At 45.3% G+C, this 22,641-nt stretch overlaps 1 protein-coding gene and 1 long non-coding RNA gene across 12 annotated transcripts in view; one reads left to right on the forward strand and one right to left on the reverse strand.

Annotated features, from left to right (window-relative positions):
• The window catches only part of CCDC148 (coiled-coil domain containing 148), a 122,048-nt gene that overhangs the window by 68,039 nt on the left and 31,368 nt on the right, over window positions 1–22,641 (forward strand). The window lies entirely within an intron of this gene.
• LOC120374205 lies at window positions 10,435–21,025 on the reverse strand. 2 transcript variants are annotated; one of them, XR_005585929.1, is made up of 3 exons: window positions 20,927–21,025; window positions 11,455–11,565; window positions 10,435–11,003 (listed from the first exon to the last, which is right to left on the reverse strand). It is a non-coding gene; the product is annotated as an uncharacterized LOC120374205 (long non-coding RNA). The 2 variants fall into 2 exon arrangements; XR_005585930.1 differs by having other exon boundaries at window positions 20,923–20,966.

Consider the following 22,641-nt stretch of genomic DNA (forward strand, 5'->3'; position numbering starts at 1 on the left):
GATGCTCTGACCAGCCACACAGGAAATGACCCGGGAAAATTTGAATTCCTTTTCCTGTCTGGGCACTTTGAATCTCATGTCCTAGTTGGACATCGGGGCGAGCTCAGCAGCACCGGCAACGATGCAGAGCTCTCCAGCAGAGGAGTCCAGGCAATCCCAGAATAGAAAGAAGTCCCCAGCATGGACTGACTGGGAAGTCTTGGATCTGATCGGTGTGTGGGGTGATGAATTTGTGCTTTCGGAGCTGCGCTCCAACAAACGGAATGCGAAGACCTACGAGAAGGTCTCCAAAGCCATGACAGACAGAGGATACAGCCGGGATGCAATGCAGTGCCGCGTGAAAGTCAAGGAGCTGAGACAAGGCTACCATAAAATCAAAGCGGCAAATGGACGCTCCGGAGCCCAGCCCCAGACATGCCGCTTCTACGAGGCACTGCATGCCATTCTCGGTGGGTCTGCCACCACTGCCCCACCAGTGTGCGTGGACTCTGACGAAGGGATAGTGTCGACGGCCAGTTCCTCGTCAATGTTCTCAGATGGGGAAGATGAGGAAGGAGATGAGGAGGGGGAGGCAGTCGACAGCGCTTACAACGCTGATTTCCCCGACAGCCAGGATCTCTTCATCACCCTCACTGAGATCCCCTACCAACCCTCCGCAGTGCTACCATGGACCCTGAATCAGGAGAAGGATCAGTCGGTAAGTGCTTTAAACATGTTAACATTTATTTCTTAAAAGAACAGGAAAATAGACTAGGCGAACAGAAGGTCTATATACAGGGGAATGGAACAGGCATCTTCCTCGGAGATCTCCAGGAAGCTCTCCTGGAGGTAGTCGAAAAGCCTATGGAGGAGGTTCCTGGGGAGAGCTGGCTTATTGGGTGCTCCGAGGTAGCACACTTTTCCGCGCCACGCTCTCAGCTGGTACTCCGGGACCAGTGCCTTGACGAGCATCGCAGCATAGGGCCCTGGCTTGTGCTGGCTTTCATTCAGCATGCGCTCTCTCTCTCTCTCTCTGTGACACCCTCCTCAGGGTGATCTCGCGCGCAGATTCCTGCATGTAAGTAGAGTAATTTGTGTACTATTACTATTGGTAGTGCTTCACTGTTCCTAAGAACAACAAGAAGCGTCACTTTAAAGCCACGTGCTGGAGGCTACAGAGTGGCAGCATACAGGGATCTTTTCCAAGGGAAAACCGCGAGGGGGTGGAACAGGGGCAGAGTTTATGCTTTCAGGATTGGCTGCAGCAAGAGGACAGAGCTGGACATTGACTTTTAAGCAGCCAAAAGCCTTTGGATTACCATGCCTGGCTGCTCCACGGATTCAGCTTTCCTGCCCCGCTTGTCTGGTCTGCAGTGCAATACCCCAGGCAATGAAAGCGAATGCAGAGAAATCGAACTTTCCCTGAGTGAGTGCGCATGAGATAGGTGCCATCCATGGTCTGGTTCACAGACAATGAGTAGACTGTTTCATTTTTGAGAAAATGTATCTTTGTAAGCAATTCACTCCCTTTTCCCCATCACACAGCTGCAACAGTATCCCGACCTGCTCCACCATGCCCCTCACAGAGGCTGGTGCAGATTAGGCGGCGTAAGAAAAGGACACGGGACGAGATGTTTGCTGAACTTATGGGCTGCTCCAGAGCAGAGGCGGACCAGCAGAGCCAGTGGAGGGAGAACCTCACACAGCAGCAGCACTCGCACAGCGAACGGGAGGACAGATGGCGTCAGGAGGACAAGCAGGCGACTCAAACGCTGCTTGGACTACTGAGGGAGCAAACGGACATGCTCAGGCGCCTTGTCGATGTTCTGCAGGACCGCAGGCAGGAGGACAGAGCCCCCCTGCACTGTGTCTGCAACCGCCCTCCCCCGCCACACACTCCAATACCCATCTCACCCAGAATAACAAGAAGGAGGGGCACCAAGGGCCGTGAAAACTGTCACTGCACCACAGCGGACTACTAAATTACCCAAAAGTTCACAATCCCTAGATTTTGAAAAGTTCTTACCTTTACTGTGTTGTCGAGTATTAAAAGTAGTTTGCCGTTAATTACTGTTTCTGTCATGTTTCTTTGCTGAAGACTTTCTGTGAAGGGGGGAGAGGGGTTTGGTAATTGCATAGGACATTCACCATGAACAGGGTACAGACATGGGGGCAGGATCAACAGCAGGTTACTCACTGAGTGCAGTCACTAGGCACCCTGGTCAGTCTGTGAGGTGTTTTTAATGTTCTGTTCATAGGCGGCAGGTGCCCTGCTCCAGGTATACTTGGAGGTGGGTCTCTCCCCCGGCCCTGCCTGGATCGGGCCCTGTCCCACGCGGGTCTCCCCCCGCCCCGTCAATTCCCTGCCTGGAGCAGGTCCCAGCACCCACCTGCCACCCCTCCCCCGGCGTGTCGTCTCCCCCTCTCCCCCCCCGCGCTGCGTCCCTACCTGACAGTAGAGCGGCTACCGGCAGAAATGCTGTCTGCTGCCCCAGGGTCCTAGCGCCTGCCATCCACAAATGGCAAGGCAGGTTGCGCTCACCCTGCCCTTCTACCATAGCCCTGAGCCTCTACATTGCCCCAAACCCTCAGCCACAGCCACAGCCACAGCCCGCAACCCCCTACGCCTCCTCCCCCTTCCCATACACCCCTCACCCCTTCCTACGCCCCCACCTGTAACCGTCCTCCCCCCAGAGACCGCTGTAGGAGCAGTAGCCTATCATTCCTAGAGTCTAGAAGCGGTCTCTACATCAGTGCACACCCTACCCACCACAGTCTGCGTCCCTGTTTCAACCCTTTAATGCGAAATCATTATTAAAGAAAAGGTTTTTAAATAACAATGCTCCATTAACTTTATTTGTACACGTGTGTTGGAAGGGGGCAAACGGGGTGAACGGGGTATGAAACTGCAGAGGAGAGTCAACAGTAACTGGGTAAAGAAACAGGGGCAGGTTCAGCTTCTCTGTAAAGCAACTGGATAGTCATAGGTTACCCTGCTCTCTGAGGAACCTAGCTTTCAAAGCCTCCCGGATGCACAGCGCTTCCCGCTGGGATCTTCTAATGGCACGGGTGTCTGGTTGAGCGTAATCAGCAGCCAGGCGATGTGCCTCAACCTCCCATCCCGCCATAAAGGTCTCCCCCTTGCTCTCACAGAGATTGTGGAGCACACAGCAAGCTGCAATAACAATGGGGATATTGTTTTCGCTGAGATCCGAGCGAGTCAGTAAGCTCCGCCATCTCCCCTTGAGACGTCCGAAAGCACACTCCACCACCATTCGGCACTTGCTCAGCTGGTAGTTGAAGAGTTTCTTCTCACTGTCCAAGGCGCCTGTATAGGGCTTCATGAGCCAGGGCATTAGCGGGTAGGCTGGGTCCCTGAGGAACACTGTAGGCATCTGCACATCCCCAACAGTTATTTTGTGGTCCGGGAAGAAACTACCTGCCTGGAGGCGTTTAAACAGACCGGAGTTCCTGAACACATGCGCGTCATGAATCTTGCCCGGCCACCCGACGTTGATGTTGGTAAAGCGTCCCCTATGGTCCATCAGTGCTTGCAGCACCATTGAAAAGTAGCCCTTTCGGTTAATGTACTCGCTGGCCTGGTGGTCCGGTCCCAGGGTAGGGATGTGAGTCCCATCTATAGCCCCACCGCAGTTTGGGAATCCCATCGCGGCGAAGCCAGCTATGATGACCTGGACGTTTCCCAGGGTCACTACCTTCGAGAGCAGGAGTTCAACGATTGCGTTGGCTACTTGCATCACAGCAACCCCCACGGTAGATTTGCCCACGCCAAAGTGGTTCACTACTGACCGGTAGCTGTCTGGCGTGGCAAGTTTCCAGAGGGCTATGGCCACTCACTTCTGCACAGTCAGGGCTGCTCGCATCCGGGTGTCCTTGCGCTTCAGGGCAGGGGACAGCAAGTCACACAGTTGAAGGAAAGTGCCCTTATGCATCCTGAAGTTTCACAGCCACTGTGATTCATCCCAGACATGCAGCACTATGCGGTCCCACCAGTCCGTGCTTGTTTCCCGGGCCCAGAATCGCCATCCCATAGCATGAACATGACCCATTGCCACCATGATCTCCACGGCGCGGCGTACCGTGCTTTCTGAGAGGTCTGTGCCACTCTGAGGCTTCATGTCCTCACTGCGCTGCCGTTGCCTCCTCCCCCGATTTCTCAGCATCTGACTGTTGAAGAGGTGTACGATAAGGTGCGAGGAGTTGACAACGGCCATAAGTGCAGCAATGATCGCAGCGGGCTCCATGATCGCAGTGGAGTGCTGTGGCGTCTGCGCTGTCACTTATAACAGGAAAAGTGTGCAAACTGATTTCCCGCCGGCGGGAGTGACGGTTGAATGCTGACAGTTACCCAAGACCACCCTCGACACAAGTTTTCCCCCCAGCAGGCATTGGGGGCTATACCCAGTATTCCAACGGGCAGCGGGGAGTGCAGGGACTGTGGGATAGCTTCCCACAGCGCACCGCTTCCAAAGTCGACGCTTGCCCCGTTAATGTGGACTCACAAAGTTGAATTAGTGTCCTTAGTGTGGATACACAAATTCGACTTCGTAAGGTCGATTCCACAAATTCGACTTAAGTTGATTCGAAATAGTCTTGTAGTGTAGACATACCCCTAGATGCTGCTCTTGCCTTGATGTCTATCCTATGTCTTTTGGCTCCTCCCTCTCTCTGTTTACCAGCTCAGACTCCTTCCTCTCAGGAAATAACCTGACTGCTCAATTCCATAACCACTGGACATACATCCCTTTTCTCAAGCAATAGCTGCAGACTACATCCTTTGTAGCCCCTTTCTGCTGTCAGCTTCCTTGCTTTATTCCAACCCCACCTATTCTTTCTCAGCTGGGCTCCATCAATCAATCCTGGCTCTTCCCCAGGTGTAGTCTGTCAGGTTAATTAACCTAATTTAAATTGTTCTGTCTTGTGTGGGACTTGTGGGTGAATATCCCATCCCATCCGAACAGTTAGTAGGGAGGCTCTGGTTAAAATTGAATTTTGAACCTGAAATGACCATAAATTGGGGATAAGTGGTTTCCAGCTAAAGTCTTAAAAAATGAAACACACTAGAAATCTGACAGTTTATTTTCTAAAAAATCATGACTTTTAAGCCAACCTCATGAGTTTTTGGAATTGAATGAAAATTTTCCCTACTGAAGACCTGACTTATAAAGGGGGGCACCTTATCTCTTGGTATTACCCTGATAAGTAATTGACATACACAGAGCTTTCAAGCATTACTGCCACTCTATAGGGAGCGGTTATAGATACAAACAGGAAAGGCAAAACAGCATTGTTTGCAGACAGTACTGATAAATTAACAGAACTGATTGATTGTTTTAAAAATTCATCCTTATTAACACTTTGAAATCTAAGAGGCTGTCACTCATTTGTCATTTTAAGTAGGTCCCTGTTGTAACCTCTAGTATCTCAGGGCTTGGCTACTATAAATGCAGCGCGCTGCAGCAGTGAAAAAACAAAACACACCTCTGCTGCAAAAGCGCGCGCGGGCGCGCCAGTGCCAAGCGCCCAAGCCCCAGGCCGGGCAGCGCTGTCCCAGTTCCCCGCCATTCTTCCCACAGGAGACGGGAGACAGGGGGGGAGTTTTTTTTTCAGCGCGCGCTGCTTGCACTACACCAGCAGCGCTGCAGCGCACTGGGCAGCGCTGCGCAGCGCGCTGAAAGTTTAAGTGTAGCCATAGCCTCATACCCAAAGATAGTTAACTGAATATCTTTCAAACAGGAGATGCAAGTATAGATTTTACTTTCTTGGTTTCTTTTCAAGAATAACAATTTCTAAATTTAGATTTTAATGTACGGTAATTAGGTGAACAAAATTATACTCTAAGTTTCTGTATTTTTCTTATTTTTTTGAAACAGAACTACTAATTTGGGTGCTTGGGAGACCTTTTTTCATAACTTGCATCCACTTCATTCCTTCATATTCATAATAAACAGTCTTCTGTTAAAACCTTTTAGCTGCTCTTCAGAGTAACACATGTAGAGTTAAAGAGAAGAAAAAAAGAAGGTTATGAAGAGAGTGGGGTGGGGAGAAAAAATGCATGTATTTGCAAATCCTTATTTTAAAAAGGAATGAAAAATACCAAATCCCTAATATCATTTGTCTATATTAGATTTATTTTTAAAGTAGGTCTGCTTGCAACCAATTTTGCAAGACTTTGTCTCACAAAGTGCTGTTATCCTATCGTACTTATAAAATATTTGAAACTAAGGGATTTATTCTTCCATTAATAAATAGCAATTTATGTGCTTAACTTCCATTAGCCTTAATGGAAATGATCTGTGTAAATCCCTGCATGTTGATAAGAGACAAGATCTTTAATTTTGTATTTTCCTCTCCATTTCCTTCCTCTTTTTCTTTCTTTTTCCGCTCTTTGAACTGGAGGGAGTCATTCAGGCAAGAGACATAGATCAGCACACACTACTTGTATCTGAAATATTTATTACTGAATTGTATTGCAAGTGAAGAGGCTGCGCTGCTGGTAATGAAAGTCACCTTTTTATGAGTTTTCCATGTTAATCTCAGTTTGACATCACACTTTGGCCTATGGTATTGTAGGTAAGACATAATGATCTTTTCTATAAAGAGATTAAAACTTCTGCCAAATTCACTAAATCAGCTGTGTTATGTGATGTGTCTGATTGGAACTGAGTTGAGAAGAATAGTCTCACTGAAGACCTCATTTTGGAATCCTATAAATCACTTAGTTTATGAACTTTAATAACTTTTCTTTATCAACTTTTACATACATTTTGCTTAATTCTCGTCTTCAGAAATCCCCAGAGGCTCCAAAATAGCCTCTTATCCATAAATAGAATTCCTGTAGTCATGAGTCCGAATCCCTGATCTTAAAAACATGAAGGGGAAATTTACTGACTGGGTTTTGGATCTAAACTGGAAACTTCCTTCCCCTAGCCTATGTGATTTGTTTCTGTTAAAATATAAAGGGAGTCTCAGATTTACCATTAAGCAGATTCCAGACTCCTATTGAGCTCCTGCTTCCCACGTGGTGAGAGACAGAACAGAGTGTGGATCGGGGCTGAGAGGGAGCAGATGATGGAATGGGGCTCAGGTAGAACCCTGGGCCAGGGAGAGGGGAAACAGCAAGAGAAAGTGAGAGAGGGGAGGAGCAGTTAGTAAGTGGAGAGAGATTGGACAAAGTTGGCTACCATGACCTAGTGTAGTTAGTTCCTAATGCTGCTTTCTGGACTTCTGGCTGCAATTCCTTCAAACCTCCCTTCTCTTCTCTACTTACTCCATAGGTCCTTCCTCTATAGCATAAGCCTGCACCCAGGAAGTAGAAATAACTAAGGGAAATGAGTACAATAATTAGCTATATCCTCTGCTCTGGCGGAAATGTGATTGTTGCAGTTGTAGAACCAGCAGGGGAAGCACCTTTCTGCTTCCCTGATCCTGGGGCCACTGGGAACTTGATTGGCCCCGATCAGGGCTGGCTCCAGGCACCAGCCTACCAAGCACGTGCTCGGGGCAGCACCTTGTAAGGGGCGGCCAATCTTGGGGTGGCAGGGGGCGCTCAGGGTTTTTTTTGTTGTTTTTTTTTTCTTGGTTCGGCGGGGCGGCGCTGGAGGGTTTTTGTTGTTTTTGTTTCGGCAGCATGGCGCAGCGCTTGGGGTGGGTGTTTCGGCGGGGCAGCACTCGGGGGGATGTTTCGGTGGGGCGGCGCAGGGCTTGGGGGAGGAATGTTTCGGCGGGGCAGCGCGGCACTCGGGGGATGTTTCGGCGGGGTGGCGCTCGGGGGGGGTGTTTCGGCGGGACGGCGTGGCGTTCGGGGGGGTGTTACAGTGGGGTGGCGCTCTTTTTTTTTTTTTTTGCTTGGGGCGGCAAAAAAGTTAGAGTCGGCCCTAGCCCCGATGTACATTAGAGTATCGTAAAAAGTATACTAACTAAGGGCTTGGCTACACTTACAAATTTGCAGCGCTGCAGCAGGGTGTGAAAACACACCCTCTCCAGCGCTGCAAATTGCGGCGCTGCAAAGCGCCAGTGTGGTCAAAGCCCCAGCGCTGGGAGCGTGGCTCCCAGCGCTGTCCGTTATTCCTCACAGGGAGGTGGAGTACGGACAGCGCTGGGAGAGCTCTCTCCCAGCGCTTGTGCTTTGACTACACTTAGCGCTTCAAAGCGCTGCCGTGGCAGCGCTACCGCGGCAGCGCTTTGAAGTGCTAAGTGTAGCCACAGCCTTAGAACTAGATGCTTACAGCCTCAAAGGGCCATTACAGCAGCTAGGGATCAGCCAGGCACATTAGTGCCCCAGCAGTACTGCTACACTGGGGGCTGGGACTTGGATTGGTATAGCAGTAGTAGGCTGTTACCATCTTTGTAAACTCACCCCTACTTAGCCAGTGCTTTGTGCAACTATTTGTGAGATGCCAGTTTTCCACTGTATATAAGGATTCCTGGGTCCTAGTCCCGGTTTTGTGAATGGAATGTTGTCTAGGGGTTAGAGCAATAGTTGCAGACAGCAGAGCCCCACACTGAACTTTGGCAAAGTGGATGAGGCTTGGCTCTGTCATATTAGACACCTGGACATGTCATATTAAGGACCTGGGTTCTATTTCCTGATCTGCCTGAAGTGACCTTGTGTAACCCTTCAATTATCTTATTTGTAAACTGGGATGAATGATACCTGCCTGTCTCCTTGGGTAGAAGAATGAGGCTTTGGTCAGTAATAAGGCTGTGAACTCTACTAACACCAGTCGGTAGAAGAGGTGAGACCAGAGCCCATGTTCCCCTGAGCCAAAGAGTATTCTGTGGCACAGTGTCTCTTTGCCCCTGAGATGCAAGCAGGTGTGACAGGGCTGCCCATTCCATGAGTATTACATAAGATCTATTAAACTTGGCAGGTCTGGTAACAGGAAAAATAAATATAAACAGTTTAAAAAAATGCTTCAGAAAGATTGAAACTCTGTTGTGGCCAAAATGTTAATCTGGTTGGGCTGGGCTGTATGAAAATCCTTTAACATAAGTTTAGCCACAAGTGAGTTTAAACCATACTGAGGCATGACTTTTTAACTCAATTTTTCTCTTACTGTGGAGGGGGCTGTAACAAGGATCAGATAGGTCTCTGAACAACAAATTATCTCTTGGGCTCCAGAAGTTTGGGGTTGTTGGCTTTAGACTGTAAAGCCCTAAGTGGCTGGGGACCTCTCTACCACTTTCTCAGTGCCATGCTACTAGAGTTGAAATCTGAGGTGGCTCTCAAGTTTGACCTCATTTTGTTTGTTTGTGTGTGTGTGTGTCTCTCTGAGACAGAGAGTGACCGAGAGTGAGAGAGCGTGCATGTGAGCACAGTGGGTAGGGCATTTTCTGTGAAGGTCCCTTGATTTTACAACTTGCCCATCCCTTTCATCTACAATAGTCCAAACTTGCTGGCCTTCAGGGTCACATCAAGAAATACACATCTCTTTGATAATGCTGCTGAGGAGAGTTGAGGATAGAGGCTATTTGGTAGAGTGGGATTGGTGTATTTTTAAATAAATAAACTTCAATTCAGTTTCTTCCCTTCCCTTGATGTTCAGGGAACAGGCTGCAAGAGTGGGTGATTGGAAGACAGAAGAAAGAGAATGCCTTGGTTATTAGAGTTCAGGATTCAGGGCTAATAGGCAAGTTTTTTGTTTATTTTCTATTTACATTAACATAATTTCTAGTGAGAAACATTCTCTCTTTGGGGACAGGGCTGGCCCAGTGCATTTTGCTGCCTTAGAGTGAACTCTTATATTTGCCCCTTCCCCTCTGGCCATTTTGTCATGCCTTTCCTTCTCCTTTCTCCCCCATTATTGCATGCCCTTGCCCTCTTATCCTTCTAGTGTATTTTTGCCTCCACTTGCAATGGATGGCATGCTTCTGGACTAACCCCATTTTGCATCAATCTGTTGCTCTCTGCTTCTACTTGAAAAGGGGATGGCTTGATGGAGTAACTGAGTTGTTCAGCAGCTGGGAAGAAATTGGTGCTGATTCTTGTGTCACACTAGGCAGATCCAAGGTCTGTTTATAATTTGGAGCTAGCCTTGCTTAGAAAATAGACCTTGCATCCTGCAACATTAGAGTTGTAGTTTAATAGAAAATACCTAGGGGTATTCTCTCAAAATAGTTTTTGCCATTGAAATAAAAAAAATCTATTCCATTAGGTACATGATAAAATATATTATTGCTGTTCATACTCTGAAAGGAATTATATAACTTTAAGTGTTAGTAATGTATTTTACACCTGCAATATGTAATATTCAAATAATAAACTGGAAATAAATATGTACCTATTCTGTTCAGCACAGTGATCTAATAACTCACTTCGCAAAAACTCCTCTCATCATTTATAAACAATGAAATATATTTGAAATGCCAGTTATAATTAAAAACTTTGATCATACTGTTGCCAGTGGCTTCACTTCTAAATGTGATCTTGTTTGTGAAACAGGCAGTAGGGGAGCCAGTTTTCAGTGAATTTTAATATTAAGTTAAACAATCAGGTTTGTTTAATATTTAAACTGAACATTTAATGTTTACACAATGAAGTCCATGTCCTGATTTTGTACTAGTAAGAATAAAGAAGTGTGATCAAAACCCTGTGGTGGCTGGTGAATTTTAGGACAAGTTGGGTGTAGCAGAAACTCCTGGGGCTCCCCAACACTGTAACTCTCCCCCTTAACCCCAGACCTCTGGAAGTGCTTCCCCATCCTTCTAATTCCCACCCTGCTTATTCCTGGCCCCTGAGTTTCCCTTCTCCCTTCACCTGAATTCCTCCTTTCTCCCCACACACTCTGGCCCCCACCTTCCTCAGTCCACCAATGACCCCAAGGCTTCTTCACCTCCCAAGCCTCTAGGGCTTTCCCTGCCCTGTCCTGGGCCTGGGAGTGACAGATTTATCAGCTCAGCTGGGTGGCTCTTCTTCTGCCTCTATGGTCCATCTTCCTGCTTCCCTGGAGCCTTCTCTGGCTTCTTGTCAATTTCTCCTCCAGCTTCTTCTCCCCTGCAGACTGAATAGTCAAGGTCTGAATATCAGACAAGCCACAAGGATTTTGAGCGGGGTTTGGGGCACTGGATTCACGGCCCAAGCCACAGGCTGCATTAACAGTAGGGCACTCTAAATTGCCCTGGGTAGACTCCACTTGGGGCAGTTAGAGTGTAGCACTTCAGAGTCACCATAGCCTGTGCCTTGGGCAGTTAATCTAGTGCCTCTGGTCCCACTCAAAATCCCCCTGGCTTAACCTAGTATCAGACCTTGCCGGGGCAGTCTGTGCATGTGCCACAGGGGCAGTGGAGAAGAACACCCCGAGGCTGCCACTAAATATGAATCAGATTTGCTGTGTTCAGGATTCATATTTAGTTTCACTCACATTCTCACACACACATGTGCCCTTTTGCATACTTTGGGGGATGGAGGGGATGCCCCACTCTCTGTACACAGGCTGCCACTGGCAAGACCACCTTATTTTTTCCATGTTCTGTTGTTGTCTAAGATGAGCCTCCTTAATGGTTCAGGATTGTAGTTCAGGACTTTTTTCATCAGATCACCTCAAGTTACTTCACGACAAAAACCTGGAAATTTAAAATCAAGGCACCACATTAAAACAACAGAACATTAAAAAGTATGGAAATATGCACCTGGAGCCCCCAAATAGACTTTACTCCATCTCATTGCTTGTGTTTCTTCTTGTTGTTTGTACTGCAGCAATGCCCAGAGACTCCAAAATGGGATCAGGGCCCTCCTGTGCTAGGTGTTGTCCCAACATACAGTAAAACACAGTTTGCAATGTTAGCACAGATTCAGTTTGGTTTTAGTAAGATGGCAAGGTACTATATCTTTGTATGATCATAAGTTAAGGTAGTCTACGGTGTTGTGATCTTAATTTTTCAGTCCATGATGAAATGGGTGTAAAACTGATTTGGTAAAAGTTTGTATTCACTTTGCACAGTGTGACTACACAGGCAGTGAACCCGAGTGACTCCAAAGATTAAGAACTAGAGCTGGTTTTCCAACAGAAAATGCAGTTTCCACAAAATTGAAATTTTCTCCAGGAAAATTTTGATTTTTGCCAAAAAATTCAATTTCCAATGAGCCCACCTGAACCCTGCTGTCCCAGGTTGGGAGCCAAAGCCAAAGTCTGATCCCCACCACCCGAGCCCCACAACCTCTGGCAGGGGGGCCAAAGATGAAGCCCAAGGACTTCAGCCCCAGGCAGGGGGTCTGTAATCTGAGCCCCGCCACTCAGGGTACGTCTTCACTACCCACCGGATCAGCGGGTAGCAATTGAATTCTCGGAGTTCGATATATCGCGTCTCATCTAGATGCGATATATCGAACTCCGAACGCGCTCCCGTCGACTCCGGAACTCCACCACCGCGAATGGCGGTGGCGGAGTCGACAGGGGAGCCGCGGACTTCGATCCCGCGCCGTGAGGACGGGTAAGTAACTCGAACTAAGGTAGTTCGACAGTTGCGTACCTTAGTTCGACACCCCCCCCCAGTGTAGACCAGGCCTCAGTGCTGATGTCCAAGGGCTTTGACTTCAGCCCCAGGCAGTGGGGCTTGGGCTTGGGCTTTGGCCCTGGGCCCCAGCAAGTGTAAGCCAGTCTTGGTGACCCCATTAAAATGGGGTCGTGACCCACTTTGGGATCCTGACCCACAGTTTGAGAATCCTTGCAGCATAATGCAATATGTCTCTGATAGTGCATTTCCTCTATGTGGTGCATCATGGGTGTCAGGTATCTCTAGGTATCTGATGCAAAATGTAGTCTGGCCAGAGAGCGAGGCCCATAGAAGAGACTGGAGGCAGAAATTATAACTCCTTTATGGCAATAGTGAAATACACTTTAATGTGGATGGTTCAACAAACCAAACCAAAACATTTGTTTTGATAATGTTGAATTGTTTTGATCAATACAGTCTAAATGAAACATTTTGATATTTCCAATTTGCTTTCTATAGAAAATGTTGACATTTAAACATTTTATCTTGTTTTGGAATGAAAAACAAATGCCGAAATTCAGAATTTCCCAAAGGACAGAAACTCTAAATTTTGCTCATCTGCATTAAAAATATAAGACAGATATTAAACTACCATATCTCATGATCATACATGGATGTAGTACACTGCCATCTTACTGAAACCAAACCTCATCTGTGTTTTTTTTGCAAATTGTGTCTAGTGGTATATTTGTTTTTTCTACCTTTGTATATTTTTTTTCTTGTTCAAATTGAAACAGTGAAGCTCTTCTATTTTAGGTTATTCCTCTCCTACTTGTGGGAGGAGGAAGAGAGATGAATATGATTGCTCAGCTCTTGAGAACTCCTGCTCACTTTGGACAGTGCTTAAGCAAAATGTCCAGGCTTTCATCCTCTAGAAAGTCTTTGTTTTATTTTCTACCATTCTAGGACACTACCTGCTTTCCTTCTTACAAATGATATGACTGCACTTTACCATAGCTTTCTAGTCTGATTAGCTCCCTGTTGTGTAGCAAAAGTAAGTCCATATTTTAAATTGTGCACATTCAGACTCAAGCAGAAAACAATAAGACTTAAAAATATAAGCTACATTTTCTCTATCATCAGCACCAGTTGTTCTGATTATACTCAGTTCCCATAGAGCTGTGAATCTCTAGCCTTAACTAGCAGTGGATGGTAGAAAAATTATTATACTGCTTATAATAAAGAAAAACTGTTGAAAAGAATGTGCATGTGTGCGTGTGGGGGGGAGTAATTGAATTTGTTCTCAAGATAGGTACTTGGCAGTCATCTTGATTTTTGTCGTGAATTGGAGAAAGAAAATGCAATGCCTTTATGAGTCATAGAAGTTAGAGATGGGGCGGGGGGAGGGGGGGGAGACTTAATGTCATGTAGTCCAGCAGTTCTCAAAGTTTAGAACCCAAGGACCCCCATTTTGATTTAAAAATTTTCACGAACCCCCAACCTGGCTTCTAATTTTCCCTGAGAGTGCTCAGCCCCTGCTCAGCCGCGGGCCCTGTGCCCACTCCACCCCTTCCCCTAAGGCCCCACCCCACCCCACTACTTTCCACCCCTGCCCCTCCTCTTCCCCAGCTCTTTCCACCCCTCCCCTGAACACGCCCTGTCCCTGCTCCTACCCCTCCCTCCCAGCGCCTCCTGCACGCCGCAGAACAGGTGTTCTGCGGCATGCAGGAGGCACTGGGGGGGGAGGGGGGGAGGAGTTGATCAGCAGGGCTCCTGGAGCCAGACATGACTTGCGGACCCCCTGGAATATCCTCATGGACTTCCAGCAGCCAGCGGACCCCCATTTGAAAAATGCTGATCTAGTCCATTTCTTTTCCAATGCATTTGTTCACTATTGCCTATTTACTGTTTTCTTTAAAATTAAAAATAAAATATGAAAATAAATATTTCATACACTCTTTAAGCTTTATCATAAATGCTGAGCCAGTCAGAATTTTGTGTCTGAGATCTGATTTTTTTTTTTTAAACTGCATGTGTAATCAGGCCATGTAAAGCCTTTCCTGTTCTCAGAAAACTGTTCATTCTGATTATCTCACATGTTAATTAGAACCTTTTTGTTGGCAGTCTCAGCAGCAAGGGGTTGGATGGGCACAGAGAGTGAACTAACTTCTTACCACTAGAGGTGCACCCTCGAGAACAGGTTTAAGATGTACATGGTAGGACAATATAGTGAAGCTTTCCCTGCTGTGGCCTGCATTGTAGCTGTTTTGTTGATAAAGAAAAGAGCTTTTTCTTCAGTGCCATCAAATTAATACCTTTTAATGAGCATTAAATTCATGTGCTCAAACACCATGGAGAAGTTACTCAGATACCATGGTGATTAAACAACCAGAATAGATTAGATAAAAATGTAAAAAAAAGCAAACTATCGCCACCAAGGAAGTCAACAAAATTATGTTAAGTCTGAATGTAGAGTGCTATATACAGCTTGATGGTAAGTTATTGATACATATTAGTATATCATTTCTGTTTGGGAGCCAGTTTGTCAAGCAAGTAAACTTGTTAATTATTTGGTGCTCGGGTATGTTCATTTATTCATATAAAAGCAATCAGGCGTTTAAGCTGTGACCAAATATTGAAGTTTCTGCCTTTGATCTAAGGGCTTTAATTGAAGACCTGTATGAATGTGATTAAAAGCAAGTAGCTAGACAGTATAAAGAATATATTATGAACCGAGGGGGGAAATGGTCCCTATAGTCAGAGATCTAGCAAGTAGTTTGAAATTTGAAACATAGTGGACATTCCACCACCTTCCATTCCCAGTGTATCAATTTCCTGAGATCTGCCATTTGACGAAATGACTGGAATTCTCTCTCTCTCTCTCATGCGCACGCTCTGAATAAACAGGATTTGTGTGATACTAAGTTGGAATAGTGTCTTTGATTCCTACATGTATATATGTTTTTTGGTTTTGTTTTTTTTTAATTGATTGGCTCTGATTTTGAACTCAATGGTCAAGCCTCTCCCAGTCTACTGCTCTCCCTCTGCAGTGCTCAGTACCTACTCCCATGCAGCAAAACCACTTCAGTTTTGTAGCCCTTGCTTTTACTGATTCATTTCATCCAGTGTGATCACCATCCAAGTTGACAGATGAAATTAGATACATATAGAAGTCTAATAGTGTGTTAATAAAGATACAATGAAGTATAATACCTCTTAAGAAAAATTGTATTCAGGAAAATGAAAATTGCATACATGGTATATGCCTGCCTACATCCTTGTACAATCCAACAATTCATTATTGAAGGGTATGTTTCTAATATAGCAATTCGTATGAAAAAATTAAATGAAATGAGACATAGCAAAACATTTGCTTAAAAAGAAATGTTCTGAATTTTTCAACAGTAGCCTCAAAATTAAATTACATGTTTGAATCTTGCAGATCTAAATCTGAACTTTTTCATTCCAGTTCAGAAAATCCCAATCCGCTATTTTTCTGAGAATTTAGATTTACTTAGACTGCTTCAGTAGATTACCTTAGCCCTAATATAAAAGTAATATTGTTAAGTTGATAATGTCAGCATTAACAGGCTTCATTCATTCACTGTCTAGTGTTAGACGGTTTTAAGGTCTCCTTGTACTTCTTTGTTTCCTTCAGTCTTCTCCGGATGACTTAAATATGACCAGGTCCTTCACTGTCTCATTTTAAAAAAATTCTGTTTCAGCTTATTAAAAGAGCGCACAAAGCAATTTAAATTAAACCTTTTTATTTTATAGTCATATTCTACTAAAACAGTTGAACAGATTACTTCAAAAATTTCTTTTAAAAAATACCCATTTAGTCAAAGACCCTGTATTACAAGTTTCACACTGGGAGGGAATTTCCATTAAGGTATTATATATAATTAAGCTCCAGAAAATAGACTCTTAGAATGGAAATTCTGACACCTTTACTGTAAGATTCTACCAAGTGTCACTATAATGATTTTACCTAACCCTTGTCCTTCATCATTATCATTTCACACATCTATTTGGATAAACTGGTTTAAAACTATAATTAGCTGTTTTAAGAAGAATACTATAAAGTTCGTCTAAGCCATTCTTTCTTCTGATGACATTTTACTTGGAAGCCTATCTGCTGTAGAATATTGTTCTGCTACTGATTTCTTTGCCTACCTGTTGGTTAACTTATTCTTGTACAGCTCAGAAATACTGTAATTGGATTCTCATTCTATCGGCATGAGACATGCCCAAACTCCTTGGCTTCCTCGGTGGGATCATCTGATAAACATATGTTAAATAGCATTTTATGCTCAACTCTTCAGATGTTAAATTATTTTCAAGCTGACCAGGCTCTTGTAGGCAGCATCACATTACTTAGACTCCCTCTAGTGTTAAATTTACTATCAGGATGTCACAACCAGAGTGAGCTATGAAATAAATGTGTCTCGGTGAAACTTAGCTGTTTTAGCTTTTGACATTTTGAATACCTCTCTTTCTTTATGAATGAATTTGCAGTTGAGTGTTGCCTCCCTTCCATGACTCTTTCCAGAACTTCCACAATACTAAGACAATAGTCACTTTTGACACTTTCTGTAATGGATCTTGTTTGGTTATCTTGCTTTGACAATGCCCCTGAATGTTGAACAGCCTTCCTGGGCTGGTTCACAAAGTTACTGCCTTCTATAGCCTTCCTGAAGATGTATTTCTGAGCTTTAATCAATTATAGCGTTTTTTAAACTACTAACTCAACCCAACACACCAGGAGCCATTTTTTATGAACTAGAGGGCCTCCCCCGGCCGGGAGGTGGAGCTACTGCTAGGCGCGCTGGCTTGATGCTTGCTTGGTGTGGATCGTAAGACTTAGCAGGAGCTATCCCACCAGTGCACCACTCTGTTGACGCCTGACAGCAGTGTCAGAGCTTGGATTCTGCCAGCCACCACACCCGATGAAAAAATTGAATGAATTCATTTTCTCTGTCTGGGGGTTTGAATCTGCTCTGGTGCACATCGCACATCGGGCCCGCAGCCACCTGCTGCGCCGAGAGCCTCCAGCAGAGAGGTCCGGGCAATCCCAGAATAGAAGAGGTCCCCAGCATGGGTGACCGGGAAGTCCAGGATCTGATGTGTGTGGGGCGAGGAGTCTGTGCTCTCGGGCTGCGCTCCAACTTTCAAGCAAAAAGACAAAAGGATACAGCCGGGATGATATACAGCAGCGCGTGAAAGTGAAGGACCTAACACAAGGTATCAAAAAGTGACATGCGCTTCTGAGGGCACTGCATGCCATTCTAGTGGGCTCTGCCACCAGCCCCCCCCCAGTGACGGTGGACTCGAGGACGGAATAGATCACCCATCACAGAGATCCTACCACCGTCCTGCCCGTTAAACCAGGGGACGGAATCAGGGAAGGGATCAGGCGGTAAGTGCAACACCGTATAATTATATGAGAGAAGGTCCACACAAATGGACTTTAAAAATTATATAAGAGAAGGTCCCACACAATGGGGATAGAAAAAATAGTCCTCTAGCGACATTTCTACGAAGGTGTGTTCGCCAATACGAGTATAGACATGGCCTCTACCCTACTACTGCTGCATATGGCATGCTGGTCCTGGTCTGGTCGTGCGTAACCGTCGGTCTTTCTGACCGCAGTGCCGTGACCCTCAGGGTGATCTCGGTCTGCAAATACTCTCTGCATCTAAAGTAGTGTATGTAGTGTTTGTGTTGTTGGTTTACAATTAGGTTGCATAACAATGACAAAATGACCTAACAGCCAGCCACGTCAGCCACAGAGAACAAGCATGCATTTGATCGTTCCGTGCTGGCTGGAGGGGGGCTGCAAAAAATTATCCTTCTGCTTGCTGCATTGCCTTAGCAGGGAGATCACAGCTAACCAGTAAACTGATAACAGTATGTACTGTAAGGCTTACCAGGACTTTGTGCAAAGAGGATGCAGCTAACTTTTGGTTCTCTTGGTCTTGTTCACTGAAACTGACTAGACTGTGTTTACTGTTGGCAAACATGTATGTGTTCAAGGAAATCACCTGTGTGCTGTAATTGTACTTTTTCTTTCTCTACACAGCATCAACCCAACCAGTCCCAACTCCCCCACTGTGTATTACATTATTAAATTAATGGTGTTACGTTTGGTTGTTTTTCACGTTTCTCTGGGTTTCAGAAGACTTCTGTTTGTTCTCTGGGGGGTGTAATGTGTGTGCATAGCCCACAGTGCCAGCCTACAGACTTGGCTGCAGGCAACTGCACTGCAGGCACACAGACTGCAGTCACTAGGCACCACAGGACACAGTGTGTGGTGTGTGGTGTATGTCTTTCTTTCCTTGATGTGTATGCTTGGCAGGGTCCTGGTGCCTGCATCCCGAATGTGTAGGCAGGCTTCCCCTTCACATGCATGGACGTAGTCACGATCCTCCCGGTGCCCCGAGCCCCAAAAAATAGACCTCATCCAGGGCAGATATTCCCAAACACACCCATCCCATCACACCACACAACCCAGCACAGAATGCTTCCATGTTTCAACGAATAAACAGAAATGCAAAGTCAACGAAAGATTTCAATTGTGCAGCAAGCAGCAAGCAAGGATATTTTTTCGCTGATGTGATGTTTAGTCAGTATGTCTCAAGGTCTCCTGAGATCTCCCGGCGTCATCCACCCACCACCACCACCCACCATTCTGGGTAGTTGAAGAGTTCCTTCCTTTTGTCCAAGAGGCCTGTATAGGGCTTCATGAGCCAGGAGGCAGGTAGGGTGTAGGGGGGGGGAGGGAGGGATGTAGCATCTGCATCCCCCCCCCAACCGTTATTTTTGTGTCCGGGAAGAAAGTGCCTGCCTGGGCGTCTAAACAGACCAGAGTTCCTGAACACGAAATAGCTTCGGTTAATGTACGCGCTGGCCTGGTGGGCTGGTGCAGGATAGGGATGTGAGTCCCATCTATAGCCCCCTATGGGCCTGGACATTTCCGACAGTCACTACCTGAGAGCAGTTGCTGCTCGATTTGCGTGGGCTACTTGAATGACAGCAATCCTCTTCTCAGGCTGGCTGCTCCATCCCCTCTGTGTCTGCAGGGCAGGGGGGGGACAGTCCAAGTCACACAGTTCAAGAAAGTGCCGCATCCTGAATGTGAAGTGCCCCACTCTGTGTCATCCCAGACCTGCAGCACACTGCGGTCCCACCAGTCTGTGCTTGTTTAAGGTGTGCGATAATGTGCGAGGAGTTGACAAATGGCCATAAGTGCAGCGATGATCGCAGCGGGCTCCATGCTCCATGAGATGCCTACAAGAAAACTACCTGACTTAGGGGCCTGCTCCTTCTGCCATTGGTGCAATGGGAGTTTTGCCACTGACTTCAATAGAAGCAGGGTCAGATCATAAGTCACCTACTTCATTTATTTATCTTGTGAATAAACTCCTTTATATGAAGGGGTGAAGTCAAATGGGAAGGAAAAGGACAAGGATATTGGAATTGAAGCTGGGAATTGGTGTGGGAGAAAGATGTGTGGGCTGAAATATGGAGGAAGTGAGCAAGGAGGGGAAAGCAGTGTGTTTAACTTAAAGGAGAGTTAGAAGGATGGATGTGGGGAAAACAAACAAACAAGTCACTGGTAATTCACTGGCTTATCATGAAGTTTGGCTATGATTTACACCTATTACATGTTTTTATAGATTTCTCATTGTACCAGAAAAAAGAATAATTTTGTCAGTAAACGTCCTAGATAATTGATCATTCAGCGCCAATTTCACAGCTACTTGCTGTTGTTCACATTGTCCCCTCAGCATGCATACAGCACATATTATAAAGGGGGGAGGAAAATCAACCCTACCAAGGCAATCCTATACTCCAGTGTTAAACATCTCTGTTCTACTTTTGGTTCAAATTGTTTACAAGCAATTGTTAGGAAGATTGGTGTAAGTTACTCCCATAACCTTTTCTTAGGAATTTCAGGTGAATTATTTTTATGCAATATATATTCTAGTGGAATAAATCATATTTAATTCTCTTTTATAAAAATTCAAATGATTCATCACTGATGCTCAGTTTTTTATAGTGCAGTACTTAACGTATAAGAGTTATTTATGTTAATGTCATTTCTCATTAACAGTAAATCACAAAAACAGGTGTCTAATGAGTTGCATAAGTACTAAGACTGGCCCCCTGATACTGTAGGTGCTTAGCACACCATCAGATCAGACAGTTTAGGGGTTTGCTTTGTTGTTTTTTTTCCTTGAGAATGACTGTATTTAGTTTACTTTTTCAATTGAGGTTACTTCTTGAATTATGCAGCCATGAAACAGATGGTATGGCAATTGAGAGTCTGTTAAGAGAACATTCTCAAAGTTTTGGGAAGAAAGACCATGAAAAGTAACAAGTATACTCTGAGAATATTTCAATGATATTTTTCTTTTCAAAGTTTACAGTTGTGAATTTCAGGCTAATGTCTCCTTGTAAGAATAAAAGAAAATAGCTTCTTACCTACCTGCTGCTGCAGTGCAGCCATCCTCCTACACACTATTTGCTACCTGTGTGTCTGATCACATGCCCTCATTTACAACTCCCCTCTTCCACAAATACACACATCCATTAGTCCCCACCCATGCATATCTGTCCATGCTCTCTCCTCACAAACAACACACTTTCCACATTCTCATTCACACTTAACCACACTTGTACTCAGAGGCATATATATGCTCATTCTTTGCTCCCATCCTGCCTCCTGGTAAAACAACTGGAAGGAAGGAAGAGCTAAATGTTTTACAGGAGGGGAAAGGAGGAAGAGCAAAGCCCCAGCTTCTCAACAGTTCTCTGCTCCTTGGACCCAGCTTCTCCATTGCTGCCCACTCCTCCTTTCTCTCCACAAAAAGCACTAGTGGCTCAGCCTCCTTAGTTCCTGCTCCCTTTCAGCTGACAACAATATTCTCAGACAGATGAACATAATTTGTTGGGAAGAGTCAACGTGGTTTTAGTAAAGGGAAATCAGCCTCACCAATCTACTAGAATTCTTTGTCAACAAGCATAGTGTACTTAGATTTTCAGAAAGCCTTTGACAGGTCCCATACCAAAGGCTCTTATGCAAAGTAAATTGCCGTGGGATAAGAGGGAAGGTGCTTTCATGGATTGGTAACTGGTTAAAAGATAGGAAACAAAGGGTAGGTATAAATGGACAGTTTTCAGAATGGAGAGAGGTAAATAGTGATGTCCCCCAGGGGTCTGTTCTGGGACCAGTCCTATCCAACATATTCCTAAATGATCTGGAAAAAGGGGTAAACAGTGAGGTGGCAAAATTTGCAGATGATACAAAATTACTAAAGATAGTTAAGACCCAAGCAGAATGTGAAGAGCTACAAAAAGATCTCTCAAAACTGGCTGACTGGGCAACAAAATGGCAGATGAAATTTAATGTTGATAAATGCGAAGTGATGCACATTGGAAAGCATAATCCCAACTATACATATAAAATGGGGGTCTAAATTAGATGTTACCACTCAAGAAAGAGATCTTGGAGTCATTGTGGATAGTTCTCTGAAAACATCCACTCAATGTGCAGCGGCAGTCAAAAAGGTGAACAAAATGCTGGGAATAATTAAGAAAGGGATAGATAATAGGACAGAAAATATCATGTCACCTCTATATGAATCCATGGTATGCCCACATCTTGAATACTGTGTGCAGGTGTGGTCGTCCCATCTCAAAGAAAATATATTGGAATTGGAAAATGTTCAGAAAAGGGTGACAAAAATAATTAGGGTATGGAACAGTTTCTGTATGAGGAGAGATTAATAAGACTGGGACTTTTCAGCTTGGAAGAGAGACGGCTAAGGGGGGATATGATTGAGGTCTGTAAAATCATGACTGGTGTAAAGAAAGATAAGAAAGTGTTGTTTACTACTTCTCATAACACAAGAACTAGGGGTCATCAAATGAAATTAATAGGCAGCAGATTTAAAACAAATAAAAGGAAGTATTTCTTCACACAGTGCACAGGCAACCTGTGGAACTCCTTGCTGGAGGATGTTGTGAAGGCCAAGACCATAACAGGGTTCAAAAAACTAGATAAATTCATAGAGGATAGGTCCATCAATGGCTATTAGCCAGGATGGGCAAGAATGGTGTCCCTAGCCGCTGTTTGCCAGAAGCTGGAAATGGGCGGCAGGGGATGGATCACTTGATGATTACCTGTTCTGTTCATTCCCT

Source organism: Mauremys reevesii, linkage group 11, assembly GCF_016161935.1.
Source record: "Mauremys reevesii isolate NIE-2019 linkage group 11, ASM1616193v1, whole genome shotgun sequence".
Taxonomy (NCBI): domain Eukaryota; kingdom Metazoa; phylum Chordata; order Testudines; family Geoemydidae; genus Mauremys; species Mauremys reevesii.